The sequence below is a fragment of the Scyliorhinus canicula genome, chromosome 22 (genome assembly GCF_902713615.1).
Source record: "Scyliorhinus canicula chromosome 22, sScyCan1.1, whole genome shotgun sequence".
In the NCBI taxonomy this organism is placed as follows: domain Eukaryota; kingdom Metazoa; phylum Chordata; class Chondrichthyes; order Carcharhiniformes; family Scyliorhinidae; genus Scyliorhinus; species Scyliorhinus canicula.
The window spans coordinates 18,793,707-18,810,899 of record NC_052167.1 but is presented as its reverse complement, the minus strand read 5'-3'; positions in this window follow the sequence as shown (position 1 = coordinate 18,810,899).

Here is a 17,193-nt window from a genome sequence, read left to right as displayed (position 1 = left end):
AACAAGCCCCAGCCAAACCGGGACCACTAAACTGTTCGGCTTAACAGTCAGGTCAAAAACTTGGCCGCGCTTCCCAGAGTTTCCATTGAGCCACTTAAAAGTAAAATCTCTACCAGCTAGCAAGGTCTGAGCTCAAATGAAATGATACCTTTTTCCGGTCAAACTACCTAGATTGCATTCCGTATGAGAGTTCGTCAATGCCTGTTCCTCCTCACCTATCGTTTCAGTAAATTGCTCTTTTCAAACTGAATAGCCTTGGAATTTCAAAAAGAAAAACTGCAGGGTTTCAAGGGCTGCAAGTCATAACTAAGAACATGTGTTCGCGCAAATCATCTCGACGACTTTGAAGTTTACAAGAAAGCTGAGTTTCATTTTTTTCTTTCGCAAGCTCTGTCGACCAACGAGAGAGTTTGCATTTTTCCATTTCGTCCGTTATTCCATCGAGAAGGAATTTGAAAATGAGAGACAACGGGCGCTGTCAACCCTCACCACATCTGCCGTAGATTGAGGCTCCAACCCAAATATTAGCCGGGAAAATGGGACCGATCGGGGCAGCGTCACAGTTTTTTTAACGTGACTTATGCCGAGGCCTCGATAACCTTGGTCGAAGGAAATGGAGGATTGTTCCGTTCTTCGAAATGCTCGACAGAAGAAGAAAATCGCAATCAAACAGCAGACAAACGTTTTTAATTTCAGTGCCTGAAAATCTGGTTGTAATTTGGAGAGAGCGTCTGAATAAGCAAAGCTGCAGAAAATCGAGTATGAAGCTGTGTAACTGGAGAGTTGGCCTAGTTTCACTTGAGGAGCTGAACCTTGGCAGGAGAGGCTGACAAGACTATGGTGAAAATCTGAGAGGATTCGTGGGTGTTGGGGCTCCTTACGCTTACCCCTCACCCAAAATCCCATGATCCATTCGGTTTTCTGGTCGGAGATGGTGACTGTCTCCGGGCGCAAGTGCAAGGAAAATTCCAGGCCGAGGCAGGCATGATTTTCCGCCCCGCCCCCGTGGCGCGTTTTCCAGTCCCACCGATGCCGGTGACATTGTACGCGGCCCACACTCATTTTCACCGGGGTGTCAGTGGCGGGGGTGGGGGTTGGTGGGATCGGAAGATTGCAACAGCGGCAAGGGGTGGAAAATTCTGCCCAACGGATTCAACACAAACAAGTCCCCATAAAAAAAGCACTTGTGGGACGTTTGAATTATTTTAGACATCGTTTCAATATTGACATGAGGCCAGGAGGCCATCAGGACCACCTAGAAAAGACCCTGACCAAGTTATCAATGACGTGAATGATGTGTTGGGTAAGCTGGGTCTGCGAGGACTGCGGTTACTATAGCAGTGAGAGAGACAGGCTTCCAACACTTGAAGAAATGCAACTCTATTTTATTGAACTCTTAACTATGAAACATACTTTAACTGTGGGTGGACACTATGCTAAGTTGACTGGAGACCTGAGGCTAACCTGACCAGACTATCTTACTACCACATGGTGTATGTTCTAGTTGCTGCTCACGGGCTCTGACTGTCTCAGAGGCTGCATCCCGAGAGAGCGGGATAACTGGTGACCTCTGGCTTTATCGTGGTCGTGTCCTGCCCGGTGATTGGCTGCTGTGTTCTGTGTGCTCACTGGTCATCCTGTGTGTCCATCCCTGCCTGTCTGTGCACCATCATATACCTGTGTGTATATTATGACAGGAACAAGTGCCATTTTGGTCACAAAACATTAACTCTGTTTCTCGTGGCTCAGACGCTGCCAGACCTGCTGAGGATTTCCAGCATTTTCTGTTTTTATTATTAGAACATAGAACAGTACAGCACAGAACAGGCCCTTCGGCCCTCAATGTTGTGCCGAGCCATGATCACCCTACTCAAACCCACGTATCCACCCTATACCCGTAACCCAACAACCCCCCCCTTAACCTTACTTTTATTAGGACACTATGGGCAATTTAGCATGGCCAATCCACCTAACCCGCACATCTTTGGACTGTGGGAGGAAACCGGAGCACCCGGAGGAAACCCACGCACACAGGGGGAGGACGTGCAGACTCCACACAGACAGTGACCCAAGCCGGGAATCGAACCTGGGACCCTGGAGCTGTGAAGCATTTATGCTAACCACCATGCTACCCTGCTGCCCCATTTTTTAAGACTGGTCACTTTCACCTTGCTAAATTGCTCATCAGATGCCCTCTATACATCCGGAAATTGGTACTGTAAGGCCTTATTTTAGTTTCTCCCCGAAATCATATTTAGTAAATATTCTCATTTCGGAGGCGGAGAACAGTGCCGCAGTTGGTCAGTTCATTTAGTTAAAGTGGGTCGTTCGAATTCTTATCCCACAACTAGTGGTTGCGCCAAGGCAGATCTCCGTCTGTTCCCATAACTTGTCGTTCCCAGAATAGGTTGTCAGTCTGTCGCCAGGGGCTTGTAATTGAGGGGCGCCACTCCCCATCAAGCGTGGCCAACCAGGAGTCTCTCCCGCTCTGACCGCCAGCCGTTGCCGCGTGTTTGGGAGGATTTTGCAGGTGGTTTTTGCCGTGTTATGACGCACTTTCCTTGGCCACCAAGTCCTGGGGTGGGACTTAAACCCTGACCTCCTGGCTCACAGGCTACCCACTGTGCCGCAATAAAGTGGCTCATTTCCCTGGTTAATTGTCAGCACTGTTCCTTTGTCTTGTTTCCGAAGCCGAGTCCTTTACGTGATCAATTCAGACAAGGGAAGTGGGCGTGTCTTCTAAGTGAGGGACTATCCTGTGATATTTGCATAAAGTATTTCCGATGCTTTCTAATGCACTGAGATTCATTGGTATCTGGCATAGATTCGGCTATGTGGCAGGAAGTCTGCTCCCACCATCCGATCTATCTAACGTTGGGTTTTGACACATTTAGGAGTGGGGGGGAGGAAAGGGCCTAACTGCGAACTTCCAGCACGAACCACGCCCCCGATAGGCAGCAAGACTGCTTGATCAAGAAAGCGGGTTAGCCAACAACTTAAAAGCCGCCTGTAGACCCTTGGTGCTATTTACTTCCCATTGATGATCAGTAGAAAGCAATTTGTTGGAGTAGTGAAGAGCATTTTAGTGAGTCCTTCAGACTCTTAGCGCACAGAGCAACAGAAAGGAAGTCCTTTGGCGGGTTGAGGGGAAATAGGTGGGGGACGGGGGGGGGGGGGGGAACGCGGTGGATGGTGACAGATGCCCAAAGAACTTTCTTGGCAGCAATGTGGAGAGATGGCAGCAGTCAGCAGCACCAGCATGCTTGTCAGGATCTGGCTGCAAGAAAATATTGGTTGATGTTTACTAGGATTGCGTTGGTCAGACTCCCCTACACATCTTCCTTACACTCTGCACATCTCTATGAACCCAGCTTCAAGCGCAGGTCTAGAAATGTTTCCTCTGCAGCCTCCCTTTGCCTCCGAGTGTGAATGGATGATCATAATGGATGACCGACCTCGTATTAAGTTGATCTTTTCTCTACACCTTGCTATAACTGTAACTGTAACTGTAACATTATATTCTGCAGTCTCTCCTGCATTGTTTGTACAGCATGCAAGAAACAATACTTTTCACTGCATACTAATACATGTGACCATAATAAATCAAATCAAATCAAATCAAATAACAGGGGCCAAGCAGGTTCTGGACACAGGCATCTCCTATAATTTGGTGGATTGGAGGATTGAATGGGTAGGGATGTCAATTAGATAATGGATCTGTGAGAATGTTGAGCGATAACCCAATAGCAGGGGCGGTTCTGCAATTGGAGGGGCCATTTGTTGAAATTTCTCAGGACAACAGTATTTCTGGTCCTTTGCAATCCCTCAATTAACGCCCTCTTTGGTTCCCGTTGGGCTAGAGTGCCTCTGGCAGATGCCAAATTGTGGCAATCTGAAGCCAGGACTTCTCAAGATCCAAGCTCCTGGAGATTGTCCGCCACCTCCCAGACTGCAACCAAAGAAGGATCACCTCATAGACGCACCGAGTTAGTAACAGAGCAAATAAATCAGGGACTAATGATCAACACCCTTTGGTTATTTGTATACAGCTAGAATCCTCTTTAAAGTATCTGCATACAGTGAATGTTCCTGAGGTAGTGTCAGGTAACCTGTTGGTCTTTGGGTAGAAGCACATTATCAGAAGGGGAAATCACCGGCTGTGATGTTTAATGCAACTGTTAAAGTTGAGGAGCTAGGAACTGTTCACTGATCTACTGTTGGACATCATTGAGAGTCCATACAAGTGTCGAAACCCTCCCACTTCCTCACCATAATCTGTATCGTCATGGCCTCTTTCTCGAAACAAGTTAAAGGCCCTCTTCCAACAGGGGCTCAGTATGTTTTCCCCATTAGCAGAGTTTGTAGCTATGTTATCTTTACTATATCAATGTAAGATCTTTCCAAGACTTAAATGCCTGGGGCTGGTTTAGCACACTGGGCTAAATCGCTGGCTTTTAAAGCAGACCAAGGCAGGCCAGCAGCACGGTTCAATCCCCATACCAGCCTCCCCGAACAGACGCCGGAATGTGGTGACTAGGGGCTTTTCACAGTAACTTCATTGAAGCCTACTCGTGACAATAAACAATTTTCATTTAATTTCATTTCATTTATTCTATTTAATCCTGATATTCCATCTACGTTTTTCATTACTAAAATATATATATTATATAGATATATATTGTGATGGCTCTGGATATACATGCTGGCAGCTACCAGTGTAAACAAAAAGGAGTTTATTACAGAAGATAAAAGTCAAGTATGGAACAGGCACAGAGGAACTATATACAGGCGTTAACTCCTCAGCTCTGAGTCTCACTCTGCCCAGCCTCCCGGCTCTCCACACCCATGCTGTCAGGCTATTGGCTAGGGTTTGCATGCTCTTACCTGATTGGCCCTTGGCCCATCAAATGGGCTGTCAAGCCAGCCCCCTTAAAGGGGCCGTGGTACCACGTCCCTCCCCTCAAGCAAGCTGTCAAAGCCTGGCCATGAAGACCAAGATGGATGCTCCAGGGTCTCTGCTGTGCCTGTTGATCCTGCCGCCCTCCTCACCGCCCCATACTTAATTTACTTCCCCTTCAGCTACATTCTGGAGCTCTGTGGCATCCTTTTCAGTGTCCTCCCTCGCCTGAGCGATCCTAATCACCTTCTCCAGTGGCATCGTGGTCTATGCCAACAGCTTCTTTTGGATTTTGAGATTCCAGGTAGCATAAACCAATTGGTCGCAAGGCAATTCGATAACCCTGTTTCCAAACACGCCGTGCTCAGCGAGCTCGTCAAGTCTGACTATGAAGACTGAGATGGACTCTACAGGACTCTGACAGCTGATTGAATTTATATCGCTGAAGAATCATTGAGGGCATCGGGCTGAATTGCTCCTTCACCAGTTTGACCAGCTGGTCGAAGGACTTCAAGGCGAGGTTCCTTATCCAGTTGCAGGTTTGACGCCCACAAAGTGTCAGAAGGATCAGCTTCTGCTTGTCTTCATTGGTGATCTTATTTGCCGTGAAGAAATAAAAATAAATAAGAATCTTTATTATTGTCACAAGTAGGTTTACATTAACACTGCAATGAAGTTATTGTGAAAAGCCCCTATTTGCCACACTCCGGCGCCTGTTCAGGTACACTGAGGGAGAATTGAGAATGTCCAATTCACCTAATAGCACGTCTTTCGGGACTTGTGGGAGGAAACCAGAGCACCCGGAGGAAACCCACGCAGACACGGGGAGAACGTGCAGACTCCACACAGACAGTGACCCAGCGGGGAATCGAACCTGGGACCCTGGAGCTGTGAAACAACATTGTTACCCATGTGCTCCCGTGCCACCCAGAAAGGAGAATGTCAAGAGTGCGATAGTAATGGAGTCATTCTATCTACTGATTCCAATCCTCAGACCCCTGGTCAAACAACTCCTATGATGGACATTTTGACTCACTTATAACAGCAAATCGCTGACTCCAAACTTCCAACCGAGTTTTCCGGGACCTCTCCATACTTGGGTTGCCTTTTCCTCCCCCCTCAATTACCACCCCAACAGATGAAGATTTTGCCTCATCGCCAATGTGGTGGCTCGAGATATACCCTGGAAGCATCAAGTGTAAACAAACTGAAGTTGATTATAGAGTGATTTGATTTGATTTATTGTCACATCTACCGAAGTACAGTGAAAAGTATTTTTCTGCGGCCGAGGAAACATACACAGTACATACATAGTAGATAAAAGAATAATTGGTTACAGTGCAGAACATGGTGCCAAACAAAGCAAATAAATGAGCAAGAGCAGCATAGGGCGTCGTGAATAGTGTTCTTACAGGGAACAGATCAATCCGAGGGGGAGTCGTTGAGGAGCCTTGTAGCTGTGGGGAAGAAGCTGTTCCTATGTCTGGATGTGCGAGTCTTCAGACTTCTGTACCTTCTGCCCGATAGAAGGGTCTGGAAGATGGCAAAGCCTGGGTGGGGGGTCTTTGATAATGCTGTCTGCCTTCCTGAGGCAGCGGGAGGTGTAGACAGAATCAATGTGCGGGTGGCAAGCTTGTGTGATGCATTGGGCTGAGTTCACCACACTCTGCAGTTTCTTGCGATCTTGGGCCGAGCAGTTGCCATACCAGGTTGTGATGCAGCCGGATAGGATGCTCTCTATGGCACATCTGTAGACGTTTGTGAGAGTAGTTGCAGACATGCCAAATTTCTGTAGCTTCCGTAGGAAGTAGAGACGTTGTTGGGCTTTCTTGACTGTTGCATCAACGTGAGTGGACCAGGACAGACTGTTGGTGATGGGGACCCCCACGAACTTAAAGCTATCAACCATCTCCACTTTGGAGCCATTGATGCAGACGGGAGTGTGTCATGGTATGCTTCCTGAAGTCGCTGATCAGTTCCTTGGTCTTTCCAACATTTAGAGAGAGGTTTTTTCGGTACACCATGCAACCAAGTGATTTATCTCCCTCCTGTAGTCTGATTCGTCGTTGTTGGAGATACAGCCCTCCACAGTCGTATCATCCGCAAACTTATAAATTGAGTTGGAGTTAAATCTTGCCACATGCTCATGTGTATAGGGAGTATAATAGAGGACTGAGCACACATCGTTGCAGGGATCTGATGTTGAGGACTATTGTGGAGGAGGTGCTGTTGCTGATCCTGACAGATTGCGGTCTGTTGGTGAGGAAGTCAAGGATCCAGCTGCACAGGGAGAGGTCAAGTCCAAGGTTGCGGAGTTTGGTTATTAGTCTTGCCGGGATAATGGTGTTGAAGGCGGAGCTGTAGTCGATGAACAGCAGTCTTACACAAGTGTCCTTGTTGTCGAGGTGTTTGAGTGTTGATTGTAGAGCCAGGGAGATAGCGTCTGCTGTGGACTGGTTGCGGTGATAGGCAAACTGCAGTGGATCGAGACTGTCTGGGAGGCTGGCGTTGATCCATCTCATGCCTCGCCGTTCGAAGCATTTCATGATAACAGACGTCAGGGCCACCGGTCGGTAGTCATTGAGGCAGGCTACCTTGTCCTTCTTTGGTACTAGTATAAGGATGGTCTTCTTGAAGGGGGTGGGGGCCTCAGAGCGGGAGGAGTGAGGCGGTGAAGATATCTGCGAATACACTCGCCAGCTGGTCTGCGCAGGCTCTGAGTGCTCGCCCAGGGTCTCCGTCGGGCCCGGCGCTTTCCACGGATTCACTTTCAAGAAGGCAGCTCTTACCTCCGAGGCTGTAATAGTGGGTGTGGGTGTGTCCAGGGCTGTTGGGGCGGGTGGCACTGATACATTGGCTGACTGCTCAAAGCGGGCATAGAATTTGTTCAGATCATCGGGTAGGGATCTCCAGACCCACATAATCCACCTGGCCTTGCTTTGTAACCTGTGATCTTGTGTAGGCCCAGCCATAGCCGTCGTGGGTTAGTGCCGTTGGCCTGGGACTCTAGTTTGATGCGGTATCGTCTTTTTGCATCTCTGATGGCTTTCCGTATGTCGTACCTGGATTTCGGATATAAGTCAGGGTCGTCAGACCTGAACGCCTCCGTCTGGAACTTCAGCAGGGAGTGAACCCTTTGGTTGAGCCAGAGTTTCCGATTGGGGAATACCCGTATTGTCTTCTTTGGTACACAGTCCTCGACACACTTACTGGTGACGTCTGTGATGGTGGATGCGTACTCGTCCACGTTAGCTGCTGCGGACTTGAATATGGACCAGTCCACAGTCTCCAAGCAGTTGTGGAGGATGTCCTCAGACCAGCACAGCACGGTTTTCTTGACTGGCTCAGCAGGCTTGAGTTGCTGTTTGTAAGCCAGAAGTAGGAATACCGACTTGTGGTCGGATTTGCCAAAGTGTGGTCGGGGAATGGAGCGATAGGCTCCTTTGATGCTCGTGTAGCAGTGGTCCAGGGTGTTTGCACCTCTGGTGGAGCAGGAGATATGTTGATGGAGTTTGGGTAGAACCTTGCTGAGGTTGGCCTGGTTAAAGTCTCCAGCCACGATTTTCAGGGCTTCGGGGTGACTTCTTTCTTGGTTGTTGATGGTGGAATGTAGTTCGTCAAGTGCTTTCTTCACTTCCGCCTGGGGTGGGGTGTAGACTGCTGTGATGAGTACACAGGTGAATTCACATGGGAGGTAGAAGGGATGACACTTCACGGTTAGGTATTCTAGGTCTGGGGAGCAATGGCACGCTAGGGATACCATATCCGAGCGGCAGGAGGTGTTGATCAGGAGGCAAACAGCCCCGCGCTTCGACTTGCCTGAGGCCTTCGTGCTGTCCATTCGGTGGATTGAAAAACCTTCGGTTTGGATGGTGCAGTCTGGTGTGTCGGGAGTAAGCCATGTCTCGGTGAAGCAGAGCACACAGCAGTTTCTCACTTCACTTCAGAAGATAAAAGGTGAGTGTGATTGTGGTGAATGTATAATGCGTAAAATTCACACTGTGTATCACTGTGTCCCTGTGGCCTCGATCTGTGAGCCGTTGCGTGGCTCAGCCCACAGGGGGAGATGAGGAGCTTGTACAGGGCTCCACCCATTGCTCCGCCCATGGCCCCTCCCACAGCTCCACCCATGGCCCCTCCCACTACCGGAAGTATAAAGTGCTGCGGTCTTGTGAGTCTGCCCTCAGTTCTTCTGGTCACAGGCAGGCTCAGTTGTAAGTCGATTAAAGCCACAGTTTACTTCCACTTGTGACTTGAGTGAATTGATGGTCGCATCAGCGATAGAGGCACAGAGCAACTATATACAGATGTCAAATCCCCAGTTCTAGGCCTCACTCTGCCCAGCCCCTCCAAGTTGTCACGCTATTGGCCAGGGTTCAGGTGTTCCTGCACGATTGGCCCATCACATGGCCGTCGAGTCCATCCTCTTAAAGGGGTCACACTGCCACACATAAATATCTTTATATATATGACTTGCACTGTTTCATCTCCTGTTCACAGATTTCGATCTAAGCTTCCTTTTGCCAATTCTTTTTAAATTCCATTTACATCTTTGCAGTCAAGTACCCTTGTCCTCAACTTGCCTTTCTCCTTTCCATTAAATCTAATTGCAACTCCACTCGCTGCTTCCAAACTTTCCCTATTTTTAGCTGTCCTGCATTACTTGCTTCTTTTGATTACCCAAAACCACACCAAGGAGTGTTGGCTTCCTTGTGGGAATAGAAATGCACTGATTGAGAAAATAGCCTTGCGTACACTCCACAAACATTTTCCCCCCACCCAGCCTATTTTTGGATGATTCACATCTACTGGAGCGAGAACGCTTCTGTCAATATGGGACTCTCTAATCTGTCCACAAGTTGCACTCTCCTCACTGAAGAAGCTCCAACAGGGCGGCACGGCGGCACAGTGGTTAGCACTGCTGCCTCACAGCGGCAGGGAGCTGGGTTTAATTCTGGCCTTGGGTTCACTGTCTGTGCGGAGTTTGCACGTCCTCCCCGTGTCTGCGTGGGTTGGCTCCGGGTGCTCCCACGAGATGTGCATGTTGGCTGGAGTTATGGAAATACGACAGGAGGGGAGTAGACGTCCCGGGTGGGGCGCTCTTTCAGAGGCTCGGTGCAGACCCGATGGGCTGAATGGCCTGCACTATGATTTCCCAGAGATGCTTAAGACTGCAAATGTAGGATTACATTTAGTGTGATTGAGCAGTTAAAGACTTACTCATCGTACGGGCATTTATATAGAACAGTACAGCACAGAACAGGCCCTTCGGCCCTCGATGTTGTGCCGAGCAATGATCACCCTACTCAAACTCACGTATCCACCCTATACCCGTAACCCAACAACCTTAACCTTACTTTTTAGGACACTACGGGCAATTTAGCATGGCCAATCCACCTAACCCGCACATCTTTGGACTGTGGGAGGAAACCGGAGCACCCGGAGGAAACCCACGCACACACGGGGAGGACGTGCAGACTCCGCACAGACAGTGACCCAGCCGGGAATCGAACCTGGGACCCTGGAGCTGTGAAGCATTTATGCTAACCACCATGCTACCGTGCTGCCCTTGTCTCATATGTCAAAATATGTCTCATATTTTCAGAACGTGACAATAGTCAATATTTGGAAATAAAGATATCAGTCTGTAAATGTCAGGTTTGAGTGGTAGTAATTGAGATTTCAAAGAAAAGTTTGCTAGTCCCGCATAAGGTTGTAATAAGGCAAGTAAGTAAATTACTGTAAATCGGGCAATTGTAAATCGCTCAGTTACATAGTTACAGGGTTGTAAATGATAGTTATAGGCTTGACTGACCGTTCTCATAGCAACCAAGGTCGCGGTGAGATTTGGCAGAGGCGCACAAGATTATAAGTGATTCAAATGAGAAGGACAAGGGAGAGCTGTTACCGTTAGCTGACGGTACAAGAACATTGGACACAGATTGAGCATGGGATACAATGGAGCTGAGGTGGGAGCGGATGTGGGGGGTGTGGGGGGGGGGGGGGGGGCAGTGTGAGGAGTGTTGTTTACACAGTGAGGGGTAACCACCTAGGGGAGGAGGAAGCAGAGTCGACCAATGCTTTCCAAAGGAGATCGGATGGACTCTTGACAGAAATAAACTTGCCGGGTTATGGAGAGAGTGCCGGAGAAAGGGGCTGGCCTGATTGCTCTACATGAAAAATGAAATTGAAAATCGCTTATTGTCACGAGTAGGCTTCAATGAAGTTACTGTGAAAAGCTCCTAGTCGCCACATTCCGGCGCCTGTCCGGGGAGGCTGGTACGGGAATTGAACCGTGCTGCTGGCCTGCTTGGTCTGCTTTAAAAGCCAGCGATTCAGCCCAGTGTGCTAAACCAGCCCGTACATTGAGGGCTGACATTGAACCGATGGGCTGAATGGACTCCGGCTGTGCCAGAATGACTCTTTCCTGGACCTTTCATCGTGTGACTTTCCAGCATTCGCTGCCCCGCCCAGCCAAAATGGCCTTTTATTCCCTAATTAATAAATTTAAAAACGTAATAAATCATAAAGGTTCAAAGAAAATGAGAACGAGACGTTTTGCTAATGAGCCGATAATTTTGTTTTGTTTTGGTGGGTTCCACACCGCGGTGTCCTTGGAGATTGAAACTTTAATTCCCGGATACTCCAGGGCAGTACTGGAGAGTTGGCAGCCGTACAGTGTCTGCGGGGCTGGGTTCAGGTTGGAGGGAGCTGCTGGGTTGCAGAACACAGGATTTGTTACAGGAAAAGTTGAAAAAGTGGAAACAGTACTTGGTGTAATAATAAAAAAAAATCACAAACATTGCGGCACTCTCCGCTCCAAGTTTCCAGGTATGGTTCAAAGTTAGATGCGGAACAAATTGGCGAGGAAGACAGACGAGGAAACGAAGAAGTCAAAGAAGCCGCAAAGAATTTGGAAATGTCAAAATAACGAAATTGCTGGAAACACTCACGTTGGTCAGCATCTGAGAGCTGGACGGATAGGTTGCAGATTTCCCATTTAGTCTCTCTTCAGAAGTATAAAAAAAGGAAGCTTGTGTAGGGACTCACAGCTCAGGAGAAGGCCACTCAGGCCATCGTGCCCGTTCTGGCCCTCTGAAAGAGCTATTCCATTAGTTCCATTAACCCACTCCTACGCTATAGCCCTCCTCCAATTTAGACAGTATGTTATGTATTAGATGTTTTGTCTGGCTTGCCGTACTTTGCAAGCCAGTGCATTGCAGGATCACGAGATCCCAATTTCCTTATTAGTTCGACAATTGCTGCCATAATCTTTATAATCTTTATTATAGTCACAAGTAGGCTTACATTAACACTGCAATGAAGTTACTGTGAAAATCCCCTAGTCGCCACATTCCGGCGCCTGTTCTGGTACACTGAGGGAGAATTCAGAATGTCCAATTCACCTAACAAGCAAGTCTTTCGGGATTTGTCAGACGAAACTGGAGCACCCAGAGGAAACCCACGCAGACACGGGGAGAACGTGCAGTCTCCACACAGACAGTGACCCAAGCTGGAATCGATCCCAGGGGCTGTGAAGCAACTGTGCACTGCAATGCTAATCACCTCCTGCGTCTGAAGTAAAGTCTCCAGAGTCCCAGATGACCATGGGCTGCTTTCCCCTTTGAGGGGGGAGAGCTGACTGGTGGTGATTTAATCTGAGGGTCACCACACCTCAGGCGAGGGGCAAGGTTGGGAAGGAGGGGCTTCATGGATAACCTCAGCCGGTGCCGGAATTGAACCCACGATGTTGAGCTGGCTCTACATTACCAACCAGCCATCCAGCCAACTGAGCTAAACCGGCCCACTTGTGGACTTGAAAGGTACCAGGACCAAAATCATAACAGGTTTTTATCCAGTTCTCTTATCTAAGGTACTGCTGAATCTCCTTCCAATGTCCTTTCAGATAGTACCTTCCCTGGTCACATCAACTTGCTGCAGCCACTCTCAGCTTTTTGTCCAACCATCCTGGTTTCAGATCCTTTCTATAAGGATTCTGTATTCCCCCTTTGCAGGGAACCACTTGGTAGCTGCCCTCGGCGTCACTCTTCAGTAACCCAGCAAAGGTCAACTCGGAACATGGGAACAAGAGTGGGCCATTCAGCCCCTCGAAACTATCTTGCTGTTCAATTAGATCATTGCGGCTCTGTTTCTCAATTCCGGTTACCTACCTTGATTTTGTAACCTGCAATACTCTTGCTTGATAAAAATCTATCAATCTTGGTTTGGAAATTTACAGCCTCATTCGTCAGTTTTTTGGAAGAGGGAGTTCCAGATTCCCATCAGCCAGTGTGCCAGGAAGTGCTGCCTGACAGCTTCCCATGAACGATCGTGTCCTCATAAGGTTACAGCCTCACATTCTGGACTCTCCCCCGAGGGAAGATAATTCCCCTCTATTTTCCTTATCAACCCCTTTAATCACCTCCAGCAATTTATATCGGAATGAGGAGAGTGGGCTCCACCTACTCCACAGGGATACTGATAACTTGACACATCCTGTGCTACGAACAGGACTCCTGATCGGAGGGATCATTTGACTTGCGAGTCAGCAGAACCGACCTTCCCCGTTTCGGAATGCAGCTCCTGAATTCCACTCTCCCCCTTGGCGGGTTGCCAGGCAGAATGCGAGGAGTGTGAAATTGCATGTAATGGAATTCCCTCTGGAAGCCTGCCTGCCCGACCCGGATACCATTTTATGGTAATGTCGGAAGGGCCTTGGATGGGGAAGCCGCCCTTGCCTTTATTAAGGCCCTTAGGTGGCTACTTAATGGCCTGCCTCAATTTTCAGGCTGGCAGGTGCCCGATAACTCAGGGTAGGAAATTAAAAAACATAACGTCTTTGATCTTGGACGGGAGGATGGGAGGGCCGGAATGGGCCGAGCGGCCATGGTAAAAACGCTGCGTCTCTCCGGCGCCATCCACACCTGCTCTCAGCCGACGGGAACTCAGTGTGGAAGGGTCGGGGGGCAGCCTTTTGGGGGGAAGGAGGGGTCTGACCCCGGGGGAGGGGTGTCCAATGTGGCCTGGCCCGCGATCAGGGCCCACCGATCGGCGGGCCGGCCTCTCTAGCTGGCGGCCTCCTTTCTTCCGCGCCTGCCCCTGTAGCCCTACGCCATGATGCATCGGGGCCGGAGCGTTGATGGGAGCCACTGTGCATGCACGCATTGGCGCCTGTGCCACTGTGCATGTGCGGATCCCTAGCCACCCAGTTCACAACAGGATCAGCAGCAGGAGCAGGCGTGAAACGCTCCAGCGCCGTGCTGGCCCCCTGTAGGGGCCAGAATTGCCGATCCTGAGGCCGTGTTGACGCCGTTGAGAAACGTGACGGCGTTTCCGATGGGCGTCGACACTTAGCCTCAGGATCACAGAATCCCGCCCAGAGTTAATGTTCGGCTTGTAAGGCTCTCCTTCAGAGCTAAGGGGATGGAGAAATGTGATGCATTTTATGTTGTGTAAGGCTGGAAGGAGCAAATTAGGAGGCCTGGAGTAGGTGGGATCTCAGGAGAGGGTGAAAGGAGATTTTAACATTAGGCACCTCACCGAGGCAAGTTCACTTTTACAAGGTGCTAACTACTGCTTGACATTGGGTGAGGTTGTAGGCACGCATATTAATGGCGCCTTTGTAATGAACGACTGTTGAGATAGTGAATGATCATTGATGGATACAGGCACCTATTCACGATAAATGGGGACAGTTTAGTAGGATCTGTACCATTCTCCTCAGTTCTTTCACTGGCTCTTTGGCTTCAGTTTATTGTGGCAACCATTGCTCTTTTTAAAAGATGGTTTTCTGACTATCTGATTCCAGAGCAAGGCTTTCCCTTCTGCTCAGCGCCTGTTGGGAGATCCTGGGAGCATGCGCAACTTGAAGATTGGGAATCCTGACATATTTGCATGCCCTTTCGTAAGCAGACATTGATAAAGTCAGCCCTTTATTGCAGGTCAGTTTGAAAGTGCAGACTTTGGCCCAGTGGGTCACCCTCTCACTTGGGAGTCAGCAGGCCGCAGGTTCAACTCTCACCTCAGAGCTTTGGGTGTAGCTGTGAAGAAGGTGTGATCGTTGTCGGAGGCGTCACCTGCCCTCGCCGATGAACCAAAATGATTGCTTGGCACCACCTGGTGAAGGGCAGAGGGCGGTCTCTCAGTGTCCTGGTCAAAATCTAAGCCCCAGCCAGGCTGACCGACTCTAAGGAATTCAAGGAAGGGACGTTAAGGTGACCACAACTGCAGAGGAGGTTTCTGGCGATCAAAAAGTCCCCCTGTTGGCCAATGGCTAACGAGTGTGTGCTCACAATAAAAAACAAAGAGGCAAAAAACAAAGAAACAAAAAACCAAGCAGGGTAGCATGGTGGTTAGCATAAATGCTTCACAGCTCCAGGGTCCCAGGTTCGATTCTCGGCTGGGTCACTGTCTGTGCGGAGTCTGCACGTCCTCCCCGTGTGTGCGTGGGTTTCCTCCGGGTGCTCCGGTTTCCTCCCACAGTCCAAAGATGTGCGGGTTAGGTGGATTGGCCATGCTAAATTGCCCCTTAGTGTCCTAAAAAGTAAGGTTAAGGGGGAGTTGTTGGGTTACGGGTATAGGGTGGATGCGTGGGTTTGAGTAGGGTGATCATTGCTCGGCACAACACCGAGGGCCGAAGGGCCTGTTCTGTGCTGTACTGTTCTATGTTCTATAAAATCAAGAGGAGACTCCCCCCCAGTCTCAGTCTCCCACAGGCAGCCTCTGAATTAAGGGGCAAAAGGTGTCCAGTAAGGCACATGAGACAAAGTCAAAATAAGCCCTTACCAGTTGATCACTCTGCCCTCAACTCATGCCACTGAAATAAATGATCCGCTCGTTTACCTTTCTCAGTGCTGTTCGTGTGACCTTGTTTCATGAGCAAAATGGCTGCCGGTTTTGCCTGCAGTCTGATGTGGCTGCATTTCAAGGAACCTCATTGGCTGGGCAGCACTGCAGGGACCGCCAGAGGTGACGAAAGGCACGATAGAAAAGCGAGTTGAGCACATTGGGCTGTAGCCTGCGGAGTTTAGAAGAACATGATTGAAACATTCAAGGTTCTGAGGGGGCTCGAAGGTTAGAGTTGAAAGGTTGTTTCGCCTGGATGGGGAGTGTAGAAGAGCGAGTGGGTGGCGGTGGGGGTCCGGGGAGCTGGGGAGCGGCGGCGGGGGGGGGGGGGGGGGGGGGGCGTGAGGGTCATAGTCTCCGAATAAGGGGTAGGGTTGAGATGAAGAAAATAAATCTTCTCACAGAGTGTAGCGGGTTCTCCATGTTCAAGGCCAGGGTAGGTAGGTTTCTGATCTCTCATCGAATCGTGGGATGGGGAGAGAAACTGGAAACATCAGTAAAGCTTTTTTTTTCTTTTTAATGAATTTAGAGTACCCAATTCATTTTTTCCAATTAAGGGGCAATTTAGCATGGCCGATCCACCTACCCTGCACATCTTTGGGTTGTGGGGGTGAAATCCGCACGAACACGGGAGAATGTGCAAACTCCACACGGACAGTGACCCAGAGCCGGGATAGAACCTGGGACCTCGGCGCCGTGATGCAGCAGTGCTAACCCACTGCGCCACCGTGCTGCCCTCAACGTCAGTAAAGCTTGGAAATGTCTGGTACTGATCCAAACTGGAGTTTCACTTTGAGGTATACAAGACCAGTACTCGGCGTTTCCCACGTTTTACTGGCTGTTCCTTCTGTGCGGAGCTCAGGTAGAAAATGAGCCCTGATCGTATTGAATGTCTGGAGCGGTTGAGAATTGTCCATTCCTGTTCCGATTTCTTACATTCTTAAATTCTTTCTTTCTGCGCTCGGCCAAAACTGGGTGGCAAAATGGGTTAGCACTGCAGCCTCACAGCGATTCCGGCCTCGGGTGACTGTCTGTGTGGAGTTTCCACGTTCTCCCCGTGTCTGTGTGGGTTTCCTCCGGGTGCTCCGGTTTCCTCCCACAGTCCAAAGATGTGCAGGATAGGTGGATTGGCCATGCTAAATTGCCTCTTGGCGCCCAGAAATGTGCAGATTAGGTGGGGTTGTAGGGACAGGCCGGTGGAGTGGGTTTAGGTGGGGGTGTCCCTTCGGAGGGTCGGTGCAGACCCGATGGGCCGAATGGCCTCCTTCCTCACTGTAGGAATTCTGTGGTTCTATGGGATTTGGGAACGATGCGGCAGCATTTGTTCATCTTTCTAAGGTAAATATTGGTCCTTTAGAGGATGAGAAGGGAGTTTTAATAATGGGAAATGAGGAAATGGCTGAGGAACTGAACAGGTTTTTTGGGTCGGTCTTCACAGTGGAAGACACAAA